Genomic DNA, 11,566 nt, shown 5'->3' with positions numbered 1-11,566 from the left:
AGCTATTTTAGGGGATATCTGTGTGTGCAGGTGACTATTACTGTGCATAATTATTAGGCAACTTAACAAAAACAAATATATACCCATTTCAATTATTTATTTTTACCAGTGAAACCAATATAACATCTCCACATTCACAAATATACATTTCTGACATTCAAAAACAAATCAGCGACCAATATAGCCACCTTTCTTTGCAAGGACACTCAAAAGCCTGCCATCCATGGATTCTGTCAGTGTTTTGATCTGTTCACCATCAACATTGCGTGCAGCAGCAACCACAGCCTCCCAGACACTGTTCAGAGAGGTGTACTGTTTTCCCTCCTTGTAAATCTCACATTTGATGATGGACCACAGGTTCTCAATGGGGTTCAGATCAGGTGAACAAGGAGGCCATGTCATTAGTTTTTCTTCTTTTATACCCTTTCTTGCCAGCCACGCTGTGGAGTACTTGGACGCTGTGTGATGGAGCATTGTCCTGCATGAAAATCATGTTTTTCTTGAAGGATACAGACTTCTTCCTGTACCACTGCTTGAAGAAGGTGTCTTCCAGAAACTAGCAGTAGGACTGGGAGTTGAGCTTGACTCCATCCTCAACCCGAAAAGGCCCCACAAGCTCATCTTTGATGATACCAGCCCAAACCAGTACTCCACCTCCACCTTGCTGGCGAGGAGGGATATTATACCCCTTATGTCAAAAATATTCATGAGCTTTTTGAGTGTTAGGTTCTATGAATTATTCATCAGCTCAGGAAGTAATTAAATTATGATAATAATTAAATTATGATAATAATTAAATTATGATATTCATAAAAATTATGATTTTCATAAAATTATGATATTCATCCAAAATATGCTAGTTCATTGCTTTGCTTCCCCAAAAATAAGAACTAATTGCTTATTTTAGAAAAGTTTTTATATCAAATAGCACTCTTTTTATTTTTTAATCCAATAAAACTTTTTCCTTTTTCCCTAAAGAAACGCCATCTGGTGGTGGGTCAGCGCATGACAGCGCATGAGTGCGCAGTGCGCCTGTGTGTGTTCAGGCGCGCGCTGCGTGCGCGCCTGACTCGGGACCGTGCTTCTGTGGGGGCTCCGTGTTTATGGGGTGAAAATGTGTTAAACCAGTATAAATGTGCTTAGTTAAACTTGTGCTTTTGTAACGTTCAGTATGGCCAGACATACAGGTTGCATGCCTTGTCGGAAAAGTTTATTTCAATTTATATGCATTTGTTTAATCCAAACAAAGAAATTTAAAATCAAAGTCCGAGTCGCAAAAAACTCTCGCGATCATAAACGCATCTGCTGCTCCCAGCGGGTTTCTCCAAAATACGCAAAACAAAAACCCTAGAAATAACCTGTAGGGAACCCCCAGATACCCAAACCCTTATACTCGAAAACAGGGGCCAAATCCTGAAACCAAATCCTTAGTCTTTTTCTCAAAAAACAGCCCTATCACTAGCTCCGTGTCTAAGTTCTTACTCGCGATCCTTAGGCACATAACCGCAAATCCTCCTGAAAAACAAAACAAAACCTCCTCCGCGTTTTTCTCCAAAATACGCAAAACAAAAAACCCCTAGAAATAACCTGTAGGGAACCCCCGTATACCCAAACCCTTATACTCGAAAACAGGGGCCAAATCCTGAAACCAAATCCTTAGTCTTTTTTCTCAAAAAAACAGCCCTATCACTAGCTCCGTGTCTAAGTTCTTACTCGCGATCCTTAGGCACATAACCGCAAATCCTCCTGAAAACAAAACAAAAACCTCCGCGGTTTCTCTCCAAAATACGCAAAACAAAAACCCCTAGAAATAACCTGTAGGGAACCCCAGATACCCAAACCCTTATACTCGAAAACAGGGGCCAAATCCTGAAACCAAATCCTTAGTCTTTTTTTCTCAAAAACAGCCCTATCACTAGCTCCGTGTCTAAGTTCTTACTCGCGATCCTTAGGCACATAACCGCAAATCCTCCCTGAAAACAAAAAAAACCTCCGCATGTTTTCTCCAAAAATAAAAAAACAAAAACCCCTAGAAATAACCTGTAGGGAACCCCAGATACCCAAAACCTTATACTCGAAAACAGGGGCCAAATCCTGAAACCAAATCCTTAGTCTTTTTTTTTTTTCTTCGCCGCCAGAGTCTAAGTTCTCCTTCGCTCCGAGCCGCACCGGCCGCAACCAGAGCAGTGTCTTTTTCCTTCTTGTTCGCTCCACCATCTACTGCTTAATGATTCTGGGTCTTCGTTTGAAATTTGCGCCGGAGATCCACCCCGCCTCCCAGGTGCCCCGCTGCCAATCACATAACTAGAGGGGCGGCTCCATTCGCACCCCGCTCACCCAATCGCGCTCAGCTTGGATTTTCACGATCCCCCCGCTCAGGTTAATACTCGCGTCCTCTCTCACAAGCCGTCTGACTTCAGGCGCGTGGACAACTACTTCCACTTAGACCGAATCCCCAATAATACCCCGGTCTTCAGACCACTTCAACAACTATCTCCGCTCAGGCCGAATCCACATTAATACCCCGGTCTCCAGACCACTTGACAATTTGCGGCACTTTTACCTCTGTGCATATCAATCGGTAAGTGTTACTCTTGCTTTCCTTTTTTTTTTTTTTTTTAACCATTTTCTCTCAAAAGCTTTTCAAAGCCATCCAGAAAATAGCTAGTCTAACACCTGTAATACACATTAAAAAGTATATATATAAGCTCCAGTTTATCACTCAGTTAGAGTTAAAAAGTGCTTGACTACACTAGCAGCGATCATGTCCTCTTCAGGTACCTCTTTTTTCTTACCCCTGTTCATATAATGCTTATATTTCACTCTATTTCCTGCTGTTTAAATACTCCTAGTTATTACTTTTTACACTCTCAAATAATTCTGTTTGATTAAGGCTTATATTTTACTGTATTTCCTGTTTGTTTAAATACTTGTTATTTCTTTTTAGACTCTGAAATAAGCCTGCTTGATTCTTCTCTTTTGGATCATCTCGATCAAATCGGTAGGTCTGCTTCATTCTTCTTATCCCTCTTAACAGTTAATTGTACAAGAAAAACAAAAACACTAACCCTCTTTTTAACTTATCAAACTTTTTCAGACATATCGGATTTGGAAAACTATGTTTTTTCGAGTTCACCTAGTTCTTCGCCCAGTTCTTCACCACCGGTTTTAGAGAGAGCTACAGGCAAGAACATTCGTCTCTCGACCCGTGAGAGAGAGGCTTTGCTTTCTGCAAGGGTTTGCCCCGCGTCAGCTCCCCAGCGTGCCTCGGGCAAAAACCTGCATCTGTCTGCCCGGGAGAGGGAACAGCTGATCGCTGCGCACGCTCACAGTCCCGGCTTCGGAGCTCCAGCTCCCCAGCGTGCCTCGGGCAAAAACCTGATTCTGTCCGCCCGGGAGAGGGAACACGCTCACAGTCCCGGCTTCGGAGCTCCAGCTCCCCAGCGTGCCTCGGGCAAAAACCTGCATCTGTCTGCCCGGGAGAGGGAACAGCTGATCGCTGCGCACGCTCACAGTCCCGGCTTCGGAGCTTCTCCTCCTGTATCGGGGCCAAGACATTCACAGCCCCTGCCTCGGAGATCCAGTCTAGGTCAGTCACTCTCGCTTTTTCTTTTTCTCTCATTTTATAAAAAACTATCGCCTTTTCTATTAAACATCACTAACTGATATGTAACTTACCCTTAAATTCTTAGGGCATCTCAGAAACAGGAGTAGGAGGACCGTTAGGAGGACCCGTAGGCCTGCCAGCACAAGGAGGACAAGGCAGATACGTGTACGGCGAGACAGACTTGTTTCCATTGCTCTCCGATCAGTTTCATTGATCGCTGAAATAGTTCAGCTCATCTTGTAATAAGGTTTTATTTAATTTAATTGTTTTTATTTTTATTTTATTTTATTTTTAAAATATATTCTTTGTTAAACAATAAAATGGACAACCAGGAACAAGGTATTCCAGACCCCTTTCTTGCTTTAGAAATAGAGTTAGCCCGGTTAAATGAAAACGCAGATCATTCACAGAATACACCTCCGCAGAATCATGAACACCCTGAGGTGATCAATAATAATAACGATCCTCTAGAACTGATTGATTTGGCTCTTGCACAACTATCCCGTAGTGAAAGTGCCCCCCAAAATAACACTCAGGATTCAGGATTCGAGCATGTTGAGGCTCATTCTCAGCAAAACCTTGCCTCTTCTGACCCTTTCGCGGCTCTTAATAGCGCTTTAGAAGCCTTAGCACAAATACAGCACGAGGTTCAAATACCTCCTGAATTATTGAGTCAAATAAATAGGTTAAATCAAAATATTTTTAATGATAGTCAGCATTTGCTCAGTTCTACACCACGCTGTGAGTCTGTTAACCGCAGTCCACCCCTACCGTTGATAAACGGTTTCAATGAGTCTAATCAACAACAATCGTCTGAGATTGTCTCTGTTAACCCCATGAATAATGTGTCCGATCACCCCTTTCAACAAGGGGGTAATCCAGAGCAGGGGTGTTCCAACAATTCATCACAGCCGCATATAATTGTCAGAAATAAATTTAATAACGTTCAAATTAGAGAAATTTTGAATTTCCCTCCTCCAAACGATATACCTGATTACGCCCGATATTATGAAGGTATAATGGCCGGGGCCCGTGAAATTTCAGACAGGATTTTCTCTCATGCACGTCCAGGTGATCTTATACAATTAGAGTTGATAGGGCCTCAGCTGCAGAATAATGTTTCAGTCATTTTAAGGGACAATTGTGATTTAACTGAATTTGAAAATCTGTTCCTGAGAACCGTTCAGTCAAATTGGTCCGTTATGTGTGAAGGCTCGCTCGAGCTTGTAGCTCAGATCGTTAGACCCCCATCAGGTAGTGGGAAAAGGATGCTTAAACACATACTTGACAATGAACTTGTCAGAAAGAAAAGGCGCTTTTTATATATTGTTCATAACCCCGCAAATAAGTTATGTTTTGCTATAAGCCTTGCCCACCTTCTGCACCCTGATTTTAACGATCAACAAGCAGAGGTTTTCGGTAGAGAAATTCAGCAAAAAGCTGGTCTAAATGATCAAACGCCTGTCGGCTTTAATCAGATTATTACATTTGAAAGGTTACTCGGATGTAAAATTATAGTATTTTACCGCAACGAAAACGACCGCAGCCTTTGTAAATTTGAAACTAGTACACCCAATACAGAAAAAACCCTTTGTTTATTTTTATTTGAGAATCATTACTATGCTATCAAAAATCTAAAAGGGTTTATGGGTACATCCTATTTCTGTAATCATTGTTATATCGGCTACAACCATGTGTTATCACATTTTTGTCGTGCTCGTTGTTCAGTCTGTATGCAACCTGATTGTAACCAATATTCTATCTCTCCTATGGTGTGTCATGATTGTAATCGCACCTGTCGGTCTCCCTATTGTTTCAAGAGCCATAAAAAACTTGTTGACAGGCGTGAAAGATCCGCGAGCAACTGTCAGCTCTATAAAAAATGTGTCAAGTGTTCCATACTTTATTATTTAGCAGTAAACGAAAAACCTCACAAATGTCAAAACAGGAAATGCCCAATCTGTCGCCAGGAAATCTCCACTGATCAGCAAACGCATCAGTGTTACATGCAGGTTTTAGAACGCGAAACAAAACACAACAACAAGTTGATTTTTTACGATTTTGAAACGTTTGTAAATGAAACCGGTGAGCACACTCCCTTTCTGGTTTGTACGAGAACTTTAGACGGTAAATCCTGGAACTGTGTTGGGGAGGACTGTGCAGAAAAGTTTCTCGCTCATTTTAGACGTCCACTCTTTAAGGGCTGTATTTTTATCGCACATAATGCAAAAGGGTTTGACGGGTACCTTATTTTATCCCGAATGGTTAAACAATGCATAAAACCACATTTAATTATGCAAGGGTCGAAGGTGATAAGCTTTACAGACCCCGATTATAATCAAAGATACATGGATTCAAGCTGTTTTCTCCCTATGCCCCTGTCAGGTATCCCAAAAGCAATGGGATTTTCAGACAGCGTAAAGGGTTTCTTTCCTCACTCTTTCAGTTCCAGAGAGACTCTAAAATATGTAGGCCCCTACCCTCCACCCTCAGCTTACAGCATAGAGAGAATGACAACAAAAGGCAGGGATGATTTTTACAAATGGTATGATTCAGTCAGCTCCGGTACCTTCAATTTTATGAAAGAGGCCCTGGCATACTGTGAAAACGATGTTGAGATTCTAGCTGAGGGATGCAAATTGTTTAGAAACGGGTTTATTGAAGAAACAGGAGTAGACCCTTTCAGCATAACACGCTTGCAAGTGCCTGCCTGAAAACTTTTTAACAAACTTCATGCCAGCCAATTCTTTAGCAATACCATGTCCCTTAAATTACCGTAATCAGGTCAAATCATTTTCCTCTGCCTCAATTCAATGGCTAGAATATCTCTCGTACACGCAAGGTGTTTTTATCAGACATGCGCTAAATCAAGGAGAAAAAAAGCTGGGTGCTTATTATTTAGATGGATATGCCCTAATTAATGATAAACCATATGTCTGGGAATTTCTGGGTTGTTACTTTCATGGGTGTGTTAAGTGTTTTTCAAATCAGGCCGATATTAATCCCTTGTTAGGCCTAACTTTTGCAGAGCTAAACAGCCGCACTGAAGAAAGACTCGCTAAATTGAGAACTGAGTATAATGTGTATCTTGTTACAATCTGGGAGCATGAGTGGACCGAATTGAAACGTACTGATGTGAGTGTAATCAACTTCCTCAAACATTACGAACCGCCAGAACCTTTGAACCCCGCCATGCCCTCTTTGGAGGCGTGCAAAGCCCTGCACAGCTGCGCTGCAGTGCAGGCCCTGGGAGAGAATCAGTTATGTGGATGTTACCTCGCTGTATCCGTTTGTAAATAGCACCTGTAGTTACCCCTTAGGGCATCCTCAAATAATCTTTCGAAATTTTCAGCACCCTAAAAACTACTTTGGATTTATCAAAGCGGTTGTATACCCACCCAGAGCCCTCTATTTTCCAGTTTTACCCTATAAAACTAAGTCAGGAAAGCTTCTCTTTACCCTCTGCCGCACCTGTGCTGAAATGAACAACCAACAGGGGGCGTGTAGCCATAGCAACGAGGAGAGAGCCCTCAAAGGGGTTTGGACCACTGTAGAATTTAATCTTGCATTAGAAAAGGGGTATCAAATAAGTAGAATCACGGAGGTGTGGCACTTTGAGAAACAGAGTAACACAATATTCACAGACTATGTACATCATTTCCTTAAAAAACAAGAAGCTTCAGGCTACCCATCAGATGTTGTAACTGAGGAGGATAAACAGCTTTACATTAAAGACTACCAGGCTAAGCAAGGCATCACTTTAGACCCTGAAAACATAAAACTAAACCCAGCTAAAAGACAAATGGCCAAATTGTGTTTAAACTCTTTTTGGGGAAAATTTGGCCAGAGAAATAATCTCACACAGAGCAAACTGGTGAGTGACCCGAGGAATTCTTTAATCTGATGTTTTCTCCAAAATACAAAGTGACCTATTTCTCTTTTGTCAGTGACGATGTAGCGCTTATTCAATGGTGTTATGGCGATCTATGTACCCCATTGCCAAACTCCACAGATAACATCTTCATTGCGGCCTTCACTACTTCATATGGGCGTATGAAACTCTACAGTTATTTGGATCAGTTGCAGGAGAGAGCAATTTACTACGATACTGACAGTGTTGTTTATCTCACCAAACAAAATCAATCTGAACTAGAATTAGGTAGATATTTGGGTGACCTCACCAATGAACTAGAGCAGGATGATTTCATTACAGAGTTTGTTGCAGCTGGACCCAAAAGCTATGGCTATATGACCAAAAACGGTAAAGTTGTCTTGAAAGCAAAAGGGATCACACAAACACACGATGTCTGCGAAAGGGTCAACTTTGAATCTGTGAAAAACCTGGTTGACAATTACATTGATAACAGTGAAGGAGGGTCTACACTTGAGGCACCACAGCACACTATCCTTCGTAATAAAGCTGGGTTTGCACTGAAAAATTCATCATTCCCCAAAAATTCGGTTGTTTATGACAAGCGTGAGATTGCTGCCAGGAGGTCTTACTTTACCCTTTGGTTATTGATTATTCTTTCTTTTCTTTTTTTCTTTTTGATTTTGTTTTTGGTTGTTTTAAAAATGTTTCAACCTGCTTTAATCGAGTTTGATCCCAGACTTCATGTGCCATTTTCCTGTATGGTTGTCGGGCCAAGTGGCTCGGGAAAAACATTTTTTGTGAAATCTGTATTGGAAAACTTTGTACATGTTTTGAACAAGCTTATTGATAACATTGTGTGGGTTTATACATCCTTTCAGCCTCTGTATTCTGAGCTTCAAGAGAAGAATAAAAGCATTAAATTCATTGAAGGTCTGCCTGAATCTTTTGAAGATGAGAGCTTGTTCCCCTCACACCAAAGTCATCTCATTGTGCTGGATGATGTTATTTTTCAAGCAGCTAATCATCCAGAAGTAGTTAAGATTTTCACGCAATACAGGCATCATAAAAATATGAGCATAATGTTTTTGACACAAAATGTGTTTTTACAAGGCAAACACAGCAGGACGATCAGTCTGAACAGTACTTATATGGTGTTATTTAAAACCCTCGTGATAAATTACAAGTTAATACACTAGCTAGACAAATATGCCCAGGACGTGTGCATTTCTTTTGGAGAGTTTTGAAGAAGCCACGAGAGAGCCACACGGATATTTATTGATAGATTTAACCCCACCTGTCCAGAGCAACTAAGACTGAGAACAGGGATACTACCCTCAGAACAGCTGTGTGTTTTCTTACCGAAGAAAAATAACAGAAACAATGTCTGTAAGATTGAGAAGAAACTTTGCTTTGCTGAAAACACTAACCAGAAGCTCGCCTAAAATTCGTAAGGTTATTTTACAAGAATGCCCGCCTGATTTAATTCAGGCTATTTGTGAGATTTGTATGAATCTCTTAAAAGGAAATATTCCAATCACACAATGCCAGCATAACAAGCTGAAACGATATAAGGAGAAGATCAGACAAATGGCATGCCGAAAGGCTGGAGTTAGGCAGAAGAAAAAATTATTGAATCAAAAAGGAGGTTTTCTTTTACCGCTCCTCACAACAGTTTTACCCATGGTAGCTGATTTAGCTATAGGAGCGATCCGCAAATAACAATGCAGAAAATGTATTTGATCTCACCTGACCAGATCAAACGCTTACAGGAAACACACGCAAATGCTTATCGACCAACCATCAGAGACAAGGCTGCAGATGAGCTCGATAGTGAAATGAGACGTGTATTGGAAACTCGGGGTCTACCCTCGGATGAGAAGATAAAAAAGTATAACATGCTTTTACAAAAGTACTTTGTACTTGAAAGACAAAAATCAGATGAAAGCAGAGAAATAACACTAAGACTCCTGCAGAGCGTGAAGTAGTGGAGATTGAGAGATCACATGATTACCAGCAAGAAGAGGCAAGCCAGGAGGGGGAGCAGATGGGTAGTGTGAATAAAGTTTTACAGGACGTATTAAGTCACATAAACCCTCGTTCAAAGAGAAACACTGAATATCTAATGCATAGAATATTAGCATCAAAAGGCCCCGGAGGATGGACCGAGGACGGGGAATTCATGCATAGACAGAAGCCAATACCTGGAAGTCATATGCTCGATCTGATGAAATTCTTAGCAAGCTCTCGGGCAAGTGTAAAACCAACAGGCTGGAGTTTGCTTGCACAAACTTTAGCAGATCTAAAAATACCCCTATCCACTATTACAAACTTATCGGCTAGAAGGGAAATAGCAGCAATAAAAGAGTCGAGAGAAACAGGAGAATACCACAGATCCTCTGATGAAGATGTTATTGTGAAGAAAAAGAAGAAAAGAAAGAGAATTGCCTTATCACCCACATGGTTAAGTTTCTGATGTAATCCAAACCATAAATAAAAGATTGTGTTTTTAAAAGTTAATTTTCTCTCATGTTGTTATTTAACAATAAGCACAATACACCACTTTTTTCACAGAAACATTCTCAGTTTTATTGAAATTATTTCGAGCACAAATGACAATCGTTAAAAGCTTTCAAAGAACATGAAGTTTGATTAAAATTGCCAGCTTTACATATTAATACACATCTGATAAATCGTTTTACAAAACATGACACCATGCTATCATTTTTGTTTTGATTAGAGCTATATAAAGAAACTACATCATCATAACTCTTTCCACGCGATTTCTGAGCCAAGAAAAATATACAGTGCTGTCCACATACCGTGGATAGTGTTGCTTGTAGCTGTCTTTGATGGAAAGATACTCGTTTAGCATGCTTTTTCAGAAACGTTATAATGCTTTTAGGATAAAAAGCATAATCTGGGGGAAAACCAAATGAGTCAAAAAAGTTGGCCCCTCCGTTTTCCTCTAATGATATTGCAAGCCAATGAGTTCCAGGTTTATCCCGTGGATCTGTATTTATAATAAAATATGCAGGTTTTTAAATGAACGTTTGAGTAATGATAATAACTCATCTTCTGCATATACTCCAAAGAAACGGTCCCCAACTAGCAATCTCATTATACTCTCCAATTGGTGGTTGTTCATAATTCAATACAAAATGTCTTGAGCCTCTCAGTAATAATCGACCAAAACTTGTCTTTTGGAGTTGATCTCGAGAATGGAGTCATAACATGCATAAACGATCAGTGTAGTTGTATGAGGCAGTGGTACTCTGAAGCGCATTTCTAGTCTCAAATTTCCATTTATCACAGGTGATAAGGCCTGACTGTCATCTGATGGATTCAAATTGAAAACAAACAGTGTATATCCTTGTTCAAACTCCTGTCTGTCAATGCATAAGGAGAGATCCTTTAGGTTTCTTCCGGTAGCGGTGTACAGGCTGTAAAACTCTCTTACGGAGTGATTCTCAGCAAAATTGGGTTGAAACGCTTTGGCTGGAATCTGCTTACTCTCATGACATAAAGCCAGGAACTCCAGATCGTTATGTTGAAAGTTGAAAGGACATAAATCATAACGGCCTGTAAATGCTTGATGATCGACCATTCCGATGACTAAATAACGGGGAGTGAACCCAGAAACAGATTCTCATGATGTGATATCCGTGAATTCTCAGGTATTGAAAATGTTTTACGTTAATCCGGGAGATGGGATAAAGTGCATTGGCTTGCATGAGAGCGGAAGCATGGCCTACACGTACAGCTGGGGACACAGTAACTTTCCGCACATACAATGAAGCTCCTAGAATATTCAGGTGGTAATTAGCATTCTGAGGGGCCATGAGGCTGAAAGCATCGTTGGCTCTCATGAGCTTAACCCTCAGATCCACATTATTGAGCAATAATCGTCGCAGAAAAAATATCAGAATGTAACGGTCCCATGACGTGGAACTCTCGCGACCGCTGACTGTAAGCTGCCCATGAACTAATCCCCTGTTAGGCCCATTGATTACAATATACGAGTCGTGTGAGCCCGCTGTATCTTTGTAAAACAACCCAGCGCTAAACTGAGTCTTCAAACTTTCTTC

Source organism: Oreochromis aureus, linkage group 3 (genome assembly GCF_013358895.1).
Source record: "Oreochromis aureus strain Israel breed Guangdong linkage group 3, ZZ_aureus, whole genome shotgun sequence".
NCBI classification, from domain to species: Eukaryota; Metazoa; Chordata; class Actinopteri; order Cichliformes; family Cichlidae; genus Oreochromis; species Oreochromis aureus.
The sequence above is the reverse complement of the archived record's forward strand: the minus strand, read 5'-3'. Positions refer to the sequence as shown.